Here is an 18,050-nt window from a genome sequence, read left to right as displayed (position 1 = left end):
AGGCAAAGAAGGAAGGCCCACAGCCAGGGAGACAGACCAGGGACAGACTGCACTTGTTCCCAGTGTGGAAGGGATTGTCACTCCCGAATTGGCCTTTTCAGCCACACTAGACGCTGTGTCAGAACCACCATTCAGAGCGCGATACCATAGTTTTTCGAGACTGAAGGTTGCCTACAGAGACACTTCTGGGTTTGATGACAGTGCTCGAGAAGCATGGTAAGGAGGGAATGATCTGCTTCTTGCTTGGTTGGAAGGGGGTTGGAAGGAGTTGCCACCCCAGGAGTTGCCACAGTGGGTTGGAAGGAGTTGCCTGTGGTGGCAGACCTGGGATGAAAGGCATACCGAATCCTCCACCTCCTTGAACTCTCACAATCTGCTTCTCCTGAAACCTGCATCGTCTGACCAGCCTTGAAGTCAAGGAGGGAGGATTTAGTTTGATGAGGGGAGTTTTCAGGAACATTAAGTGAAGTAGTATCAGTCCCCCTCTCCCGACTACTGCTAAGACCAGGGCAGCCATTCAGTAGGTAGAAAGACCTATTTCCTGGCCAGAAGTGCAATAATGATATCAGTATCACAATGTCCTTTCCAGCAACCCAACAAGAAAATTGCTGGAAAAATTCAACTTTCGTGTTTTGTATATCTAGCATTTGGAGTTGTAAATGTAGTGATTGATGCAAGATAATCATTTGGTTTGTTGTAATAATGAGCAGCCCAAGATATTGTATTTACCATTATTTTGTTGATTGTTGGTGGACTTAACTATAATAAAATTTTTAATAAAAAAAGATGACATCTGGGGTGGCAGAATTCAAGAAACTCAAAAATAATTATGCAGATTTCCAATGGGGAACATAATCTGATCAATCTCCATGTCCCAGATTCTTGGGACAACACTGGGACATGAGAGCAGCTGTTTTCCCTCTCCTCTGTTTTTTAACAATGGGGGAAGCTGCGTTCCTCTTGTGATTAGGAGGCCCTTGATGGTGCTATTTGATGAAAAAAGAATGTTTTCAGACAGTTTCTAGGGCTGCAGCAAATAATCAATAAATTAAATCAATTAATTGATCACATAAATATAAATTCAATTATGATGCATGATTACTTACTCCATCCCTCTTTACAAACTGCCTCCTGGGCCCCGAAATGAAAACATTTTATTTTTAAAAATCCCATTCTTTTAATTATCTCTGGGCTTTGACTGAGAACTGGCAGGCAGGAGGGAAGTACATACTTGGACCCAAGGAGAGAGGGGACAGGAGAGAACCTTCCAAGGGAATGAAAAACGAAGGCCCTAGTCTTAACTAAATTTCCCAGTGCCGATGCAGTTGTGTCAACAGAGCATAAACTGCATCCTATGATGGGGGGATAGTCACTGAGCCCTCCCCAAGGAAAGCAAGCTTTTGCTCCCTTACATTGGGGTAAGCCTCTGCTGCCCAAGTAGGTCTCTTCGGATCTACTCTAGTTATTTCTCTGCATATGTCCTAGGGGAGTAAGGGAGAGGGAAGGGGAGACAGAACAGGGATACGGTCTTGCCCATACTGGTGCCACTGGGAACTAACCTCTCCCTCCCCCAATTCACCTCCTGCCCTCCCCTCTTCCACCCATCACCACCCTGTTCTGCCAATTTCCCACCTCATTCTGCCCCCTGCCAACTTCCTCCTCCCACATCAGCTTGCCTGCAGCAGTGCACTGCTATCACCACTGCTGTTTCTGGTGGTGGTTCTAAAATGGCCACTGGCCCTTGGGATTCCGCCAGTCATACATGCCGTTACAGTAGCATGTGCAGCCCATAGGATTGGGCTAAAAGCCAATGTCTCAACAGCAGTTTGTAAAACGACAGATGGGATACCTGGGCAGGCACAAACAACAATAATCTTGGGGTGAAGATATACAAAGTTGTTGGGCAAAGCTATCTCCTCCCTGCAAAATCTCCTTCCCCAGGAGAGAGGAGTAGTAGTAGTGGAACATGCAGGTAACAGGTTTGTGTGTGTGTGTGTGTGTTTTGCAAAGCTGCAAGTAGCTCCGCGTGCAGTGACAGATCAGGGAAAGCCCAAAGATCTGGGTAGGCCATCAGGGGAGGTGGAATGAGGCAGGAGTTAGGCGGCAACAGGGTGGGGAGGAGGGTGAATTGGGTCCTGGAAGGGGCTCAGTGGCAGCAACATCCACTGAATCCATACATTACAGCCTAGGGCAGGATGCCAGGACTGCTGGAATCAAGATTCTGGAATCAAGAATCAAGTTACAATTTTCTTTCCAGTATCGTTGAATCCAAGGGGAGGACTGCAATATAAAATTCATCTACCTACCTCTGGCTCAGGTCCTCCCGTGCATGCTTCTCACTTTGATCACACACAGCTTGCATGTGTTGTGCCCCCCATATATTGATACTCCATCAAACTGTGGGCCATGACTCTGCATTTAGTGTTATCCTTGAACAAATGTCCTCCAGGCTAAGCCCAATTTCTTCATACAATTTGGGTTAGTTATATTCAATACTGGAATCAGAGCTACTGGTATTTCTTCAAGTGTGTTCACCAACTGGCTTCTGTTAAATAAAGTATCCATGTAGCTTTTTAAAGTTTTGGGCCTTATTGCTGGGGGTGTTTTTTTTTGTTGTTGTTGTTAAAAACGCATTAAAAAAACACTGCCTTTTTGATGTTAAAATATCCGAATAAAAACACAAAACATCGCATTTTAGTATTTAAGATATTTTCCAGAAATTAAAATAGATTACTTTTCCAGTTAGAAATAATACTGTGGCTGAATCTGCTGACACTATATCACCTATGTCACCTACCCAGTATCTTTTAAAAGCAGTTATAATTATATTAAAATGCATCCTTGTAATAAAAGCACACAACACCACAATTTGTTATTTTAATCAAGAAATTTTAGAAAAAATATCACAAAAAACCATACCCCAACTTAACTGCTTTTGAGTAAAGCAGTTTTGTTAAAAATCCTGGCTGCAGAATGAACTCAACTTTCTTGTGTTTGAAGAGGCTTGTATTTTTATTTAATGATACTTATTTTTTTCTGATGCTGTGAAAAAAGTTTCATTTTTCTTTTATTTTTCTTTATTGGAAAAAATAAAGTAAGAATAAAAAATAATTTTTCTGTTGGAATTTTTATTATGTTCATGTGCACATTCAATTCATATATGCATAAATCATTAAAATTTTCTTTTTAAAATTGTAAGTATGCAAAATGTATGATGGGGAGTCCAGTCTTATCCAGGGCTGATGCAGCAGGGCCAGCATGGCTGCGCTGCATGGCCAGCATCTAGCATGGGAATTGAAGCTGGAGGTCTCCTTGAGGTAAGGGGGCATTTGTGCCAACAGGTTTACTGGCACCTGCGCCTGCTAATTTGCTGGTGCCAGTCCAAGTGGACCCATGTCAGCATATTTCATCTGGGAAGAGGGATAGGATATGGTGTTCACCAGTGCTGCCAATCCTGCCCCTTACAGACCCAGTCCACCCCTGATGATGCCCCCTGCCCCTTTAACCCCCTTCCTGCTCTCTTCTTGCCCCTCTGCTGCTCAGCACAGAGCTTGCCTGTTCCAGCATGTGTTGAGGCTTCCCCTGGCATTGGAGAAATGGTGCAAACTATGGTTTTAACAACAATCTCTCTCCACCCCCTCCCCTTTGCAAAGCTGATATTTGAATTTGGGAGAAAAGTTGCCATTAGTGTCTATAGAGTCTTTTCTCAGGATGCAAATATCAACTTTGAAAGGGGCAAAAGGATGTGGGATTTACACCATGACCACGATTAGATGGATCTGGCTAAAAAAGGAATCCACCTGTGCAGTAATCCCAATCCTGATCTCCTTTCTGAAGCTTCTATTTAAAGTTGTTTCTTAAGGCCAAACTATATGTTTACTTGCAGTTTGGCCCTAGATAACACAACATGGAGACATATTATTCCTGGAGATTCATGGACGTATATTATTCCTGGAAAACTTGGGTTACATGTGAAGGTCTGCTGCCATCTTCTGGCAGAATGTGGTATGAAGTCCTCACTGGCAAAACCAGCAGGATGTGAGATACTGGGTACACAGGACTTCTCAACTTGGTTACATCCAGACAGCAATTTATTTATTTACTCAATTTGTACCCCACTTTTCTCCCCAAAGGGCACCTAATCTTATGTTACTTATGTTATTCTTATGTTCTTACGTTTATTCTTATGTTATTGATATGGCAATGATTATGATTGTTTTATTTGTGTGTGTGTGTGTGTGTGTGTGTGTGTGTGTGTGTGTGTGTTCTGGATGTTTGTTTGTTGTTCTGTATTTCTGTTATCTATGCCAATAAAGGTCTTATGTATGTATGATATGGCAAGACAAATGCTAAATGTTATTACCAGGCACAGAGCCTAGGAGAGGGGGGTAAAGGGGGTAAGTTGTACCTGGGCCCTGGGTCAAAAGGGGGGCCCCAGAGCCAAAGGAGGGGGCCCAGAAATTTACTGGGATCTTACATTTTCCTATCTACTCAGACTTGTTGCCTGCATGGGATGCTGGGGACACTACCATGACTGGGGATGCTGGTGACACTACTGATGCCACATGGGTGGGTAGATCTGGGCTCATTTTCCAGCTGTCTTTACTCTCCCCCCTCCCTGCCCCTATTCTGTTCATCCGTCACCACCCTCTCCCGCTCTGTTTCACCCCTCCCACTTTGCAAAGGGGCCCAAAAGAAACTTTGTACCCCTGATAAAATTCCTCTCAGAGGCCCTGACCAGGCATCAGACTCATCAGGAAGCCAAGTGAGAAATGTGCCTGGGGCATACATTGATGTTTAGGCCAGGGGTCTCCAAACTATGGCCTGGGGGCCACGTTTGACCCACCACAAAATTTTATCTGGCCCACAGCAACTTTTTTTTCTCAGAGTATTTACTAATTTTTACCCATTTTTACCCATTATATATCATTTCTCAGATTTAATACAACATTGTTTCTTTGTAATTATCACATTTTGTTCTGAATCATATCATGCCAATTACAAAAAAAAAATCCAAGTAAAACTTATTCATTCATTTAAATTTCATTCATTTATAAAACAGATTTTTTTTTTTTAGCCCATGAAAATGTGTAAAATATATTATGTGATAATGAAAAGATTGGACACTCCTGGTTTAGGCTATTGCCTTTGTCCAGGTTAAACTCAGGGACAGTATGTAGCTCAAGTTACTTTAAGGCAAGGCCGGCACATCCATGAGGCCAATTGAAGAAGTCCCCTCAGGCTGGCAGGGGGCATCCACTTGTGACCATCCACTCACCTCCACTGATTCTCCTCTTCCCACTCTGTGGATTGGAAGAGGGGGACAAATTAGCATAATTGTGGAGAAGAGGAGAGTGGTTGGATATAGACAGCTGGAAGAGCAGAATTTGACTGGCACATCCCCAGATAAGGAAAGCAGCATTTAGCATGCTGCCTCAAGTGCCAGGATGTCTTGGGCTGGCACCACATTGATACTCCAATTCTAACTAAACGCCTATACCCCAATGCAGTGGCACTGGTGCGGCCTCCACTGTATCCTGTGGGGGAATTTTGGCTGCTGGAGGTCTCTTCAGGGTAAGGGGACATTTGTTCCCTTGTTCCAGGGTAAGTCCCAGCATCTGCAACACAGACCTGTGCCAACAATATCACTGGCTTGACTTAAGAACATAAGAACATAAGAACAGCCCCACTGGATCAGGCCATAGGCCCATCTAGTCCAGCTTCCTGTATCTCACAGCGGCCCACCAAATGCCCCAGGGAGCACACCAGATAACAAGAGACCTCGTCCTGGTGCCCTCCCCTGCATCTGGCATTCTGACATAACCCATTTCTAAAATCAGGAGGTTGCACATACACATCATGGCTTGTACCCCGTAATGGATTTTTCCTCCAGAAACTTGTCCAATCCCCTTTTAAAGGCGTCTAGGCTAAATGCCAGCACCACATCCTGTGGCAAGGAGTTCCACAGACCAACCACACTCTGAGTAAAGAAATATTTTCTCTTGTCTGTTCTAACTCTCCCAACACTCAATTTGAGTGGATATCCCCTGGTTCTGGTATTATGTGAGAGTGTAAAGAGCATCTCCCTATCCACTCTGTCCATCCCCTGCATAATTTTGTATGTCTCAATCATGTCCCCCCTCAGGCGTCTCTTTTCTAGGCTGAAGAGGCCCAAACGCAGTAGCCTTTCCTCATAAGGAAGGTGCCCTAGCCCTGAAATCATCTTAGTCGCTCTCTTTTGCACCTTTTCCATTTCCACTATGTCTTTTTTGAGATGCGGCGACCAGAACTGGACACAATACTCCAGGTGTGGCCTTACCATCGATTTGTACAACGGCATTATAATACTAGCCGTTTTGTTCTCAATACCCTTCCTAATGATCCCAAGCATAGAATTGGCCTTCTTCACTGCCGCCGCACATTGGGTCGATACTTTCATTGAGCTGTCCACCACCACCCCAAGATCTCTCTCCTGATCTGTCACAGACAGCTCAGAACCCATCAGCCTATATCTAAATTTTTGATTTTTTGCCCCAATGTGCATGACTTTACACTTACTGACATTGAAGCGCATCTGCCATTTTGCTGCCCATTCTGCCAGTCTGGAGAGATCCTTCTGGAGCTCCTCACAATCACTTCTGGTCTTCACCACTCGGAAAAGTTTGGTGTCGTCTGCAAACTTAGCCACTTCACTGCTCAACCCTGTCTCCAGGTCATTTATGAAGAGGTTGAAAAGCACCGGTCCCAGGACAGATCCTTGGCGCACACCGCTTTTCACCTCTCTCCATTGTGAAAATTGCCCATTGACACCCACTCTCTGCTTCCTGGCCTCCAACCAGTTCTCAATCCATGAGAGAACCTATCCTCTAATTCCCTGACTGTGGAGTTTTTTCAGTAGCCTTTGGTGAGGGACCGTGTTGAACACCTTCTGAAAGTCCAGATATATAATGTCCACGGGTTCTCCTGCATCCACATGCCTGTTGACCTTTTCAAAGATTCTATAAGGTTTGTGAGGCAAGACTTACCCTTATAGAAGCCATGCTGATTCTCCCTCAGCAAGGCCTGTTCATCTATGTGTTTTGAGATCCTATCTTTGATGAGGCATTCCACCATCTTACCCGGTACAGATGTTAGGCCTATAGTTTCCCAGGTCCCCCCTCTTTCCCTTTTTAAAGATCGGCGTGACATTTGCTATCCTCCAATCCTCTGGCACTGTGGCCGTTTTGAGGGACAAGTTGCATATTTTAGTCAAGAGATCTGCAACTTCATTCTTCAATTCCTTAATAACTCTTGGGTGGATGCCATCAGGACCCGGTGACTTATTGATCTTTAATTTATCAATGAGGTCTGAAACATCTTCTCTTTTAACCTCTATCTGACTTAACTCCTTGGTCAGGAGGGGACTGGAGCCAGGTTGACAAATCAGGTATGGCTGAACATGTGGCAAGGACAGGCCATAGGATGGATTTCCAACATGCACAAGTACTGTCTAAAAAGATATAAAAACACTGTAACAATATGAAGGAGGAGACTTTGAGCCTCAGCAGTGCTTGGCTACCAGCCCTTAGGAATGGTAGGATCCGGGAATTCAGAAGAGGAAAAGAACTGAGTGACAGAAAGAAGGCACACAGTTTTTTAAGGAACACACAATGAACAAGATCAGTGGACAGTTACTGTCAGTTGCTCTGGGATGAAATGAATGGTCAGTGGTTCTCATCTCCAGTCCTTTGAAAATGCCCATCATAGTTGTGGGAGAAACATTAGGAAGTGAAAAATCTTCAGAGACCGTGGCCAATGAGCCTAAACAGTTCTTACTGCAACACTAGTAACTTGTCTGCTCATGACTCTCCTGCTCAGCTGGGTTTTTTTTCTTTTTTTCATTAGTCCTGTTTCTACGATGAGTGAAAAAACATGGCTGGTGTCACTGAGGTTCCTGCCAAGTGCAGGGTTCCTGGTGTCATTTGATTTTTGCAAGCCAAAGGACACAGTGTGGCTGAAATCCATCTGAAGATGTGTACAATGTATGGATCAAGCATCATGAGTGTGGGTAGCATGAGGGAATGGTGTCGGAAGTTTTGGGAAGGAAGAACTGACGTGCATGATGAAGCCAGGCCAGGGAGGCCATGGTGACTGACAATCTTGTTGAACTAGTTGACAAAGTGGTTCGTGACCACCAGTGGATCACATTTCAGAAATTTCCCTCGAGTTCCTTCAAATTTCACAGACAGTTCTGCACGAAACTGCCTCAGTTCTGTGACTGAGAAGCTAGGCTATCACAAGTTTTGTGCAAGGTGGGTGCCCAAAAACATCATGGTCATTCATAAAAAGCAGGGGTCCGTGTTGTTTTTTGAGGAGGGCATATGAAAGCTTGTGCCACACTATGACAAGTGCCTCAATTCGAGTGGTGATTATGTTGAGAAGTAGTGTTGGTATGGTAAGTAACTTTTGTGCATAATAGAATTGTTTTTCTGCATTCTTGCTTTTAAAAACAACCTGCCAAAGGGTTTCCAAATAACCCTTGTAGAAAAATACTGTTTCCCTGAAAATAAGACCTACCCCAAAAATAAGACGTAGTGTGTTTTTTGAGAATTGCTGAAAAATAAGACCTACCCTGAAAATAAGACCTAGTTGTGATCAGGGCTGGGATGGGGGGCAGGGCAGAAGGAGTCCTTGCGTGAGGGTGGGGGCAGGTGGACAACGTGACTGGGAACGCTGCACTCCTGTGCACGCAGCCTAGAAAGCGCCTGCTGTGCTACCTTGGGCAGAGGATGCTGAGGAGTAGCTGAGGTGGGAAGCAGCAAGCGAGGCAACCCTGCCTACCAGGCTCTGAGGCTCTCCACACTTTCCAGGGAGTAAGTCCCATTAACTATAAAGGGACTGACTTCTGAGTAGGCAGGCAGGCAGGCATCCTCCTGGGTGCTGAGGGATACCCTCTCCACACCTTCCAGGGAGTAGTCCCATTAACTATAAAGGGACTGACTTCTGAGTAGACAGGCAGGCAGTACATTGTTGTACATTAAAAGAAAAAATAAGACCTACCCTGAAAATAAGACCCAGTGTGTTTTTTTGAGCAAAAAAAGAATATAAAAAAAATAAGACAGTGTGTCTTATTTTCGGGGAAACACGGTAGTCTTCATAGTGTAATAGTTTGATCAAGCGGAGTCCCAAAGGGAACCTGGCCATGGCTGAGAAGGTAAGTAAAATGTTTCTTTACTTACCTTCATAGCTGGCCTGGTCCCCAGCTGGCCATATAAGTTTCAAAGCAGAAATAAGTGGCAGGAGAATAAAACATAAGCTCCTGCACTTCAAAATGGATTATGATACCACTGTTGGCCCCTCAACTTTATATGCGGTACTGAAGAAAGTTAGCCTTCAGTGTATTAATCAGGGTGTCTTTTTGAGGTCAGTATGGGGGAAGCAAGAGATTTTAGTGTGTGTGGGAAGATTTGGCAAGGCCTGTTCTTGGGTACCACCCCTCCCCCTTTTATTGTATTATATGATCACTGCAGCAAACTTATCAGTATGTGATAGTCATGACCCCCTCGCTTTTTTTTTCTTCAGTAGTGAAGGTTCTATGCTTCACTTGCATACTTAGTGCATTGGTCCATTTAATTGCTCACTTACTGCACAGAAACTAGTTTGCTGACCAGAGAAATAGGAATAACCACATGTCTGAAGAGGGATGACTGCACTAATGCCCCACAAGTCCACTCCCTGGCACCTCTGGTTTTATTTTGCATTTTTCCCTAGCTGTACGTTACTTCAGAAATCCCACATGTGTTCCTTTGTGAAGACTGAATGTACTTTTGTTGTTGCAGAAATAGTAATTTAGTTAAAAACGACGACTACTGAAGGCCCTTCAATGGAAGGAATAATCTAGTGTTTGGGGGCCTCTCCAAGAAGGCAGGCTGAGGGATGGTACAGGTGGCACCATCTAGAAGTCCAGCCCCACCAGATAAGGGTGAGAGGGGTGTCCATTTTCACCATCACTGATCAGTGTGTCTGTGGATGCCGAGAGCTTGGGAGCAAAGCCAGAAGATTCCGGAGCAATGAGCTCTGAAGAGATGACCTCAGAGCACAAGAGGCCCTGTCAGTCCACTACGGCAGCAGCTGGTTACACTCAAGTGCTGGCAGTTGAAAAAAGAATCCTAAGGGGAGTTGCTGAGCCACCCCTACAATTCCTCTCATCTTCTCTCCACCTGCTGGGAGAGAAAAAAAGGCAGCAGGGCAGGGGTGGGGTAGGTGGGTGGGTGAGAGGGTTAAAACTGTCAGCAGGTGATTTATTATCCACAGGAGGTAGAAGGATGCTTTGGAATGCTTCAGAAGTGGGATGCTGAACCCCACGCTGGGGGAGGACGAGGACTCAACAATCAGGTCCAGGGTACAATGTGCACACCAAAAGGCCATCCTTTAGGGCTCTCTGCCATTTCATTCCCATGCGCCTATGTTTAAAACATTTCATTAACAGCTGGACATCATTGCATCTAACATGGAGATTAACTGTCTGCTTTATCTCAGACAGCACAGTTGGTTTCATTCCGAAATTTCGAGTCATTGCACTTCTTTTGAGTCAGCCTGATGTAAGACTGGCATGTCCATAATGAGATACAGCAGAGCTCATATCTGTCTGGAAGCCAAAACCATCTGCCCCGAATGCCTGCCCCTTCCTGCCTGTGGTTGCTCAGCTGTAAGCATAACGTACTCTGCCATGAAAACAGGCCCGAGAGCTCAGTTTGCTCTTGCTCATCCCTAGCCATGAAATAACCACCTCCCTAAACAATCCTTGCAATTTTTTTTGGAATCCTGTGCAAAGTAGGTTTGAGGTGGGGGATATCTGGAGAAAGAAAAGTCCAAGTTTGGGGAGAGGAATTGGACTCTTCTCTAAACTTCTTGACCAAGGGTTGTCACATTTATTTCATTTAGCGGACTGAATAGCAGTCATAGTGCCTGATGAGGGCCAGAAGTTCCATCATTAAGCAGGAGGTGATATCTATAAACAGATGTTGCCCAAAAATAACCCCTTTGTTCTGTCTGCAAATGACAGAAGAGAAATGTGCAAATTTTGAACACATTTTGAAGATAAGGGAGAGCCCAATTACCAAGTCAAGGGAGACCAATTACACCGGCCACACACCGGCCACCCTTTCAGCAGCACTGCTTCTGCCAAGGCATCGCTCCACAGCTCAGCAGTGGAGAGGTGGTCTCTGAAGTGATGTCCTGGCAGAAGTGATGCTGTTGAAAAGGCAACACACATGATAATTGGACTCTCCCAGCTCCTCAGCAGTGTCTCACTCCTCTTATTCTTCCCATTTCCCCCACAGTGTTCCTTGCCATCCGAGTCCTCCTTCTGGCTCTCCCTCTCAGAGTTTTAGCAGAGCCCAATTATCACATATGCTGCACTGAGAACTTCTGGGAGACCTATCCAGCCCACGGGCCTGGATGACACCCCTGTCTTAGACCTCGCTCTTGTGACTTTGGAAGCAATTCACCGGAGAGTTCTACTGCTGAAGACCCATCATAGCTAATGAGAGTTGAGCAGTACATTACCATATCACCTATTCATTTTGGTATGGCTTGGCCAGGAGAACTTTCCGGTAGACTGACATTCGTGAGGAATTTTTAAGATGTGCTTCTTCGACCATTGCTGGGCTTGTTTCCCTACATGCATGTTTCAAACGTTAGTACTAGAGAAACATTGTATTAGATGTTATTACAACACTGGGAACAGAGCTCCAACCAACCCCTTGAACTATACCAACCCCTACCCACATGGCTGGACAGCTGTCATGGTGACACTCTATCCAGATCATTCAATGGCTAATTGAAAGTTTCACAATGACCTCAGCTACTGATGGATCAACAAACAGGCTCACTGGACAGTCACACATTCCGTATTTTGATGGAGTTAATCTGCCTGAACTAAACAGAAGGTTCTGCTGAGGTATGAGGTACATTAGATGCAGTTTGAGGAGAGGATACTGGGGGAACTGAGCTACCTTGACTGCCCAGTTAAGGACTTCCTGGGAGAATAAATCTGTGAATCTCTGGCAACAACGTGGGCATGATGGGAATAGCAGGGCCAGAAGGAAAATGTCTCTCTTGGCATTTAGGATTTCTTGTTTGCTTACTTCATTCTGTTGCCTTTCCAGCAGATCAGAATGGGTAGCAACAGTTAAAAACAAAAACAGTGCACAAAATAAAACAAAAGCACTCGGATAAGTTAAAATGACTTTTGCTGCTGAACATTAGTCCAAAAAGGACGTTTTTACATCTTTCCTGAAAAGAGTAGTATTCAGTGTTGGCTCTGGAAGACCATGCGACGAAGACTGTGAACAGGACAATCATCCACACCACCAAGCATCTGCTAATACCATACCATTCAAATTGGTAATGTATGCATTTAACACACAATCACATTTGTGTGCCCCAGAGCTCATTTTACAAAGTAGAGATGTGATTTTGTGGGAGTTATGTCTGTTGACAATTATTAGCATTTCTGAAGAGGTGTGAGGGATTCACGCAATTATTATCTGTCAACAGTAACTGATTTTTGGGTACATCAGGGCCAGGACAGATGTAGTACAAAGGCACAGACTGTTGGGTTAGATGTGAGGAAATCCAGGTGTAATTCTCTGCTCTGTCATGAAGTTAATGGGTTGACCTTGGGTATCATACTGTCAGCGTGGCCTACTTTGCCTGCTTAACAGTTATTTAATGCCAACACAGCTACAGAAAACTAAAAAAAAAAGGGTGCCATCTTTACAACACACAGTCAAGATGTGGATAGGGAAAGTGCTAAGAATTCACAATGAATAGTAGGAGCAGTGGAGAAGGAGGTAAAGTGATTCATGAAGGATTTTGTTAAAGACGTAGGTCCTGAAGGTAGAGAAGTATAAATTGTCTTGATTAAGAGCAGGGGTGTCCAAACTTTTTGGCAGGAGGGCCACATCATCTCTCTGACACTGTGTCGGGGGCCGGGGAAAAAATGAATTAATGTACATTTCAAATGTGAATAAATTTACGTAAATGAATATATTATAGATTGAATTTATATGACTGAATGAAGGTCTTGCAGTAGCTCGAGGCCTATAAAAGGCCTTGCACAAAGCAAGGCTAACCTTTCCTTCGCTGCCACTGCTGCATCACAGACGTGAAACAGCAAATAGTGGAGGGAGCCACCAGAACCAGGGGACATCCACTAAAATTGAGTGTTGGAAGAGTTAGAACAGACAAGAGAAAATATTTCTTTACTCAGCGTGTGGTTGGTCTGTGGAACTCCTTGCCACAGGATGTGGTGACAGCATCTGGCCTGGATGCCTTTAAAAGGGGATTGGACAAGTTTCTGGAGGAAAAATCCATTACGGGGTACAAGCCATGATGTGTATGCGCAACCTCCTGATTTTAGAAATGGGCTATGTCAGAAGGCCAGATGCAAGGGAGGGCACCAGGATGAGGTCTCTTGTTATCTGGTGTGCTCCCTGGGGCATTTGGTGGGCCGCTGTGAGATACAGGAAGCTGGACTAGATGGGCCTATGGCCTGATCCAGTGGGGCTGTTCTTATGAGCCCTCATCCCACAGCTCAGGTGAGAGGTTGAACAGTCGTCCTCATGCTAAGAGCAGTTGCGTCAGGCCAGCACAGACTCCAGCAAGTCTCCAGAGGGCCAGAGGCTCATTGGAGACTGGGGGCTCCCCGAGGGCTGGATTGGGAGCCTCTGAGGGCCACAAGTGGCCCCCAGGCTGGGGTTTGGGCACCCCTGATTAAGAGCATGGAGGGGACCACACAAAGGGGGCCTATATGAGATAAACTTGTGTTGAGCAGAAGGTGCAAGAAAGGGTGTAGAGTGATGAAGGCAGAAATGTGGGGAGCTTTAAAAACATAAAATTTGAAGATGGAGAATTGATGTAGAGAGATGGATGATACCATCATGGCAATGAAAGCAGCATCTGCTTCTCAGGAATTCTGTTTCATTGGAGATTAACAAAGGCAAAACTTGCAAGGCACAACCACAGAACATAGCCTACACTGCATGCTATCAGCTGGTAGGGGACCAGGCAGCAATGGAGAGATAAGTAAAACACTTTTTAAAACTTACTTTGCTCCAAGGGGGCAGGTCAAGCTTGGACAGGTGGCATAGGTGGTGCCATATTGCCACTCAAATCCACCCCCAGTCTGCCCTTGACCTACTCCTAGCCAGGCCCAATTCCTGTCTCATCTTCCCTGAACCACCCATGTTGCTGGCCTAATCTGCTTCGTCATGGTGTCTGGGCAGTTTTGGAACATGGGAGGAGCTGCTGGCTCTTTCCAATGGCAGTCCCATCGCACATGATGGCAGCACAATGCTTGCACCTGGGGATGGGAATGTGAGCCAGATGACTTGAGCTTGAGTTGCAAAAACAAGTGTTTTTTTGCTGAGTCGTGTACACTTGTCAGCCACATTGATGACTCTAGCACTGACTCAAATCTTGATCCACTGAGTCTGAAATGAGGCATGAATGTGAACACCTCGAGTGAGTGTGGGCCCTTTTTTTTTTTTTTTTTTGCAATGTGAAAGACCTCGTGGGGCCATCATTCAGACAAGGCAAGCAGTGGGGAAGTTCCAGCCAGGAGGCAGGGAAGGGTTAATGGTTTGGTTTTGCATCGAGCAGGAGACAGAAAGAGGGAAGCAGGAGTGCTCTCACTTGTCCATCTTTGAAGGAACCGATGATCATTGGACAAGGGTTTCTTTCCCTGGATGGCTGAGGGGAGAAGGAGGATCTCAAGGGATGAGGTGCGATTCTTGCCTTAGGAGTGAGAAAAGGAGGAAGTAGGGAAGTGGCAGGGTACGGGAATGCAATTCCTAACAATTGAAGAGAAACTCATGGCTCCAGCAGGCTCACTGAATGACCAGCTACAGTGGGACTACTTCTGAGTAGAGCTGCAAAGGTTGGGTTGTACTGTAAGTCTTCCAGCTGCTGTTCATGACCCTCTTCCCGCTTGCTGCTTCTGTCCCCACTCTCATGCAGTCAGTGCCATCCCCTCCTGCCTTGCTGAGCTCAGGTGCTCCCAGTCCCTGTTGCTCCATGCTCTGGTGTGCCTAATGCTCCTTCTGAGGCATGGTGTGAAAGGGGGAGGCAGGTGTTTTGTTGCTGGGGTTCATCAGGAACCAAGGCACTGTTGCCTTCACTCAGCAGAGCTTTTGTTTACTGATGGGATGGGCGGGGAAATTAAGGGAGTGTTTAATGAGAACTCCGACAGATGCACACACTGCCAGCGGCTCCGTTTTTTCAATGGAGCCGCACCTGACACGTGTATCAAAAAGACTCGGACTTGAGTCATATACAGTGGATTGTGACAGTGGATTGCAAGATTGCACTGCTAAGATTGCACTGCTGAGAACTACTGGAGCAGTTTACATTGATGAGGTCAGTCTAAGAAGCTGCCAAATACAGTCAGATGAATGGTCCACCTTAGCTTGGTCGTGTTGATACTGACTAGCTGTGGCATTTTCTGGGTTTTAGACAGGAACATTTACCAAGAAATACCAGGGATTGAATACCAGAGACCTTTTACAAGCAAAGCATCTGCTCCACCACTGACCTGAAGGCCCTGCTAAGGGTAGGCATTTAAAAGTTGTACTGATGAAATTCAGCTCCAGCTTTTTTTATGTTAACTCTTTTTTTTTTTTTTTTTGCCATAACACGTATTCCTGATAGGCAAACACTAGCCGTGCCAGGTCTTGTGCTCGGGCATTGATGAAAGCGTTTCTTTGCACTCTGCACCTTGGGAACATTTCCATCCACCTGCTGTTGTGCTAACCAGCTGAATGACAAGCTTAGCACTTGCTGGGGAAGAGTTTGACCTGCCTTGTAGCTGGGTGAAAAGAGATCTGATGCTAGGGATGGAAGCCAAGATGGACCTGCCAGTCTGCCAGCAACCTGGACTCAGAACTGCAGAAGACCAAAAGATTGCCCCTCTTGAAGCTTGGGTGAAACTGAAGAACAGCATGTGCTCATTTCTACGGAAATCAATTGCCTACCAAATGCTACTGCCTTCTTAGTAACACTCATGGCTTGATGGGATTCTGAGAAAGGTCTCTTATCCCTGGGCACTTTCAAGTGACTCTAACTGTATAAACAGGCAATGCACAAGAATTGAGACCCCGTGTCAACTGCCATTTAGTGTTCAGTGTTTCTGAATGGTATGCTTTTGTCTATATATTCCATTCTCTGGACTGGCTGTTTTGATAGATTCAAGGAGGGCTGGCAGAACATCATGTGTCATTTCAGAATGCTGCCCCCCCCGCCCCGAACCCATGCAAATTGAGCCAATAAGTTGGAAAGAATTGGTTGGGGATAATTATGCAGGAGAAAAGAGGGACATGAAGATCCGTAAGGTATAAACAACAGCCAAAATATAATGCAATGTGTTCACCGCATGCTGGAAAGCCACCAATAAGGAAGCTAGGTGTGCCTCCTTGGGGGAGGGGAGATTCCATAATGGGAGATTCCAACTAAAAAGGCCCTATCACATGTCCTCAACAATTGGACTTCTGAAGGCAAGAAACTACCCGTAGTGGGTGGGCAGATTTATGTGGAAAGAAATGGGCCTTTAAATACCCTGATTCCAAACCACTTAGGGCTTTAAATGAAAAAAGCCCTTGAATTGCCGCACCTTGAATTGCACCTTGAATTGCCATACCATGGTCCCAAAGGGTGCACTTGGATCTGTGCCAACTCTTTGGCTAGTGCCATTTCAAGTTGGTTAAGGAGGGTTGTGTTGAAGGTAAGCTGAAAGTATAGGATGTTGGCAGAGCTGCTGCCACTGATATCTGCCTCCAGCCCACCTCAGGCCAGCCCCAATTCCTCAGCTGGTCCTCCCCCAGAACACGCCAGAATTCCCCCTCTGCTGACTTACCAGCTCTGCTGGGGCTGGGCACTCTGTTGGTGTGCACTTAGGACTTCCAGCCATTTCCGCTGGTGGCCCTGGCCCATGCGCCATTGGTGCACCAGCTCCCCAGACCTTGTGGTGAAGGAATGCAAATACCACCAGTGCAAGGTCCAGATAGGACTGGGCTGTGAGACAAGCCCACCTTACGCTGTAGTCAGATAGAACACTAGCCCAATTGTCCCTTTTCTGTTTTTACAGTGCACCAAGTCCTGACATGTTTACATAGTTTGTGTGTTAACAGGGAGCTAGAGTTTGAACAGAGAACTCATGCATCCAGGTTGATCTCTCTAGCCCCTAGACCAGATTGGGCTATTGCCAGGATAAAACAATTGCTACTCTCAGCTTGCTTTATTCTCAGCTGGTCACCTGCCCTGAGTTCTTTGGATAGAGTGGGTTGAAGAAGTGGCCAAACCTTCTGACTCCAACCTGCCCTCTTGTGGGCTGCCATTGCTGATGCAACATGAAGCCACTTGTATCACAACTGAATGAAGGAACCAATCAGCACTTGACCTTTTGAGCTATTTTGCATGGAGAAAATCCATCAGCAGAAAGGCAATAGCACAGGTCTGTGAAGCATAGTCAGCAATGTTGTGTCCCCTGGTTTTGCCAAGATCAATAAACTTCTGACCCAGTAACATGTCTGTGACATTGGTGGAAATTTTGGAATTCAGCAGATGCTGTCTTCAAAGCTTATCCTGTTACAGTTAGACAGACAGGAGCACGTGGTTGAAATCCCCTTTTCACTTGACTGCAGGGCTTTGTAGAGGATTCAGCAGGACTCAACCCCTGGAATATGTGAAGTAAGAAAAAAAGAAGAGTGCTCCTCTGACTACATGCAGAGTGCATTTTGCAACTCACTTCAAAATAATCTGGATTTTTTTTACATGGCAAGGCTCTACTATAGCAGCTGGATTGACCCTAGTTTATGTCATTTTAAACGTTTTGCCTTGGCTGACTATAACAAGTTGGTTTTAATGAAACAGAAAACATGGATTTTGAGTGTGTGTGTGATGTTTTTGCCACATATTGTAATCTTTTAATGGTATATTTCCCATCCTAAACCCACCGCCAATAACCAGAAAACCTCTAATTCTAGTGTTGTGAAAGTAGATTATTTTTCTCT

Source organism: Tiliqua scincoides, chromosome 5 (genome assembly GCF_035046505.1).
Source record: "Tiliqua scincoides isolate rTilSci1 chromosome 5, rTilSci1.hap2, whole genome shotgun sequence".
NCBI lineage: Eukaryota > Metazoa > Chordata > Lepidosauria > Squamata > Scincidae > Tiliqua > Tiliqua scincoides.
The sequence above is the reverse complement of the archived record's forward strand: the minus strand, read 5'-3'. Positions refer to the sequence as shown.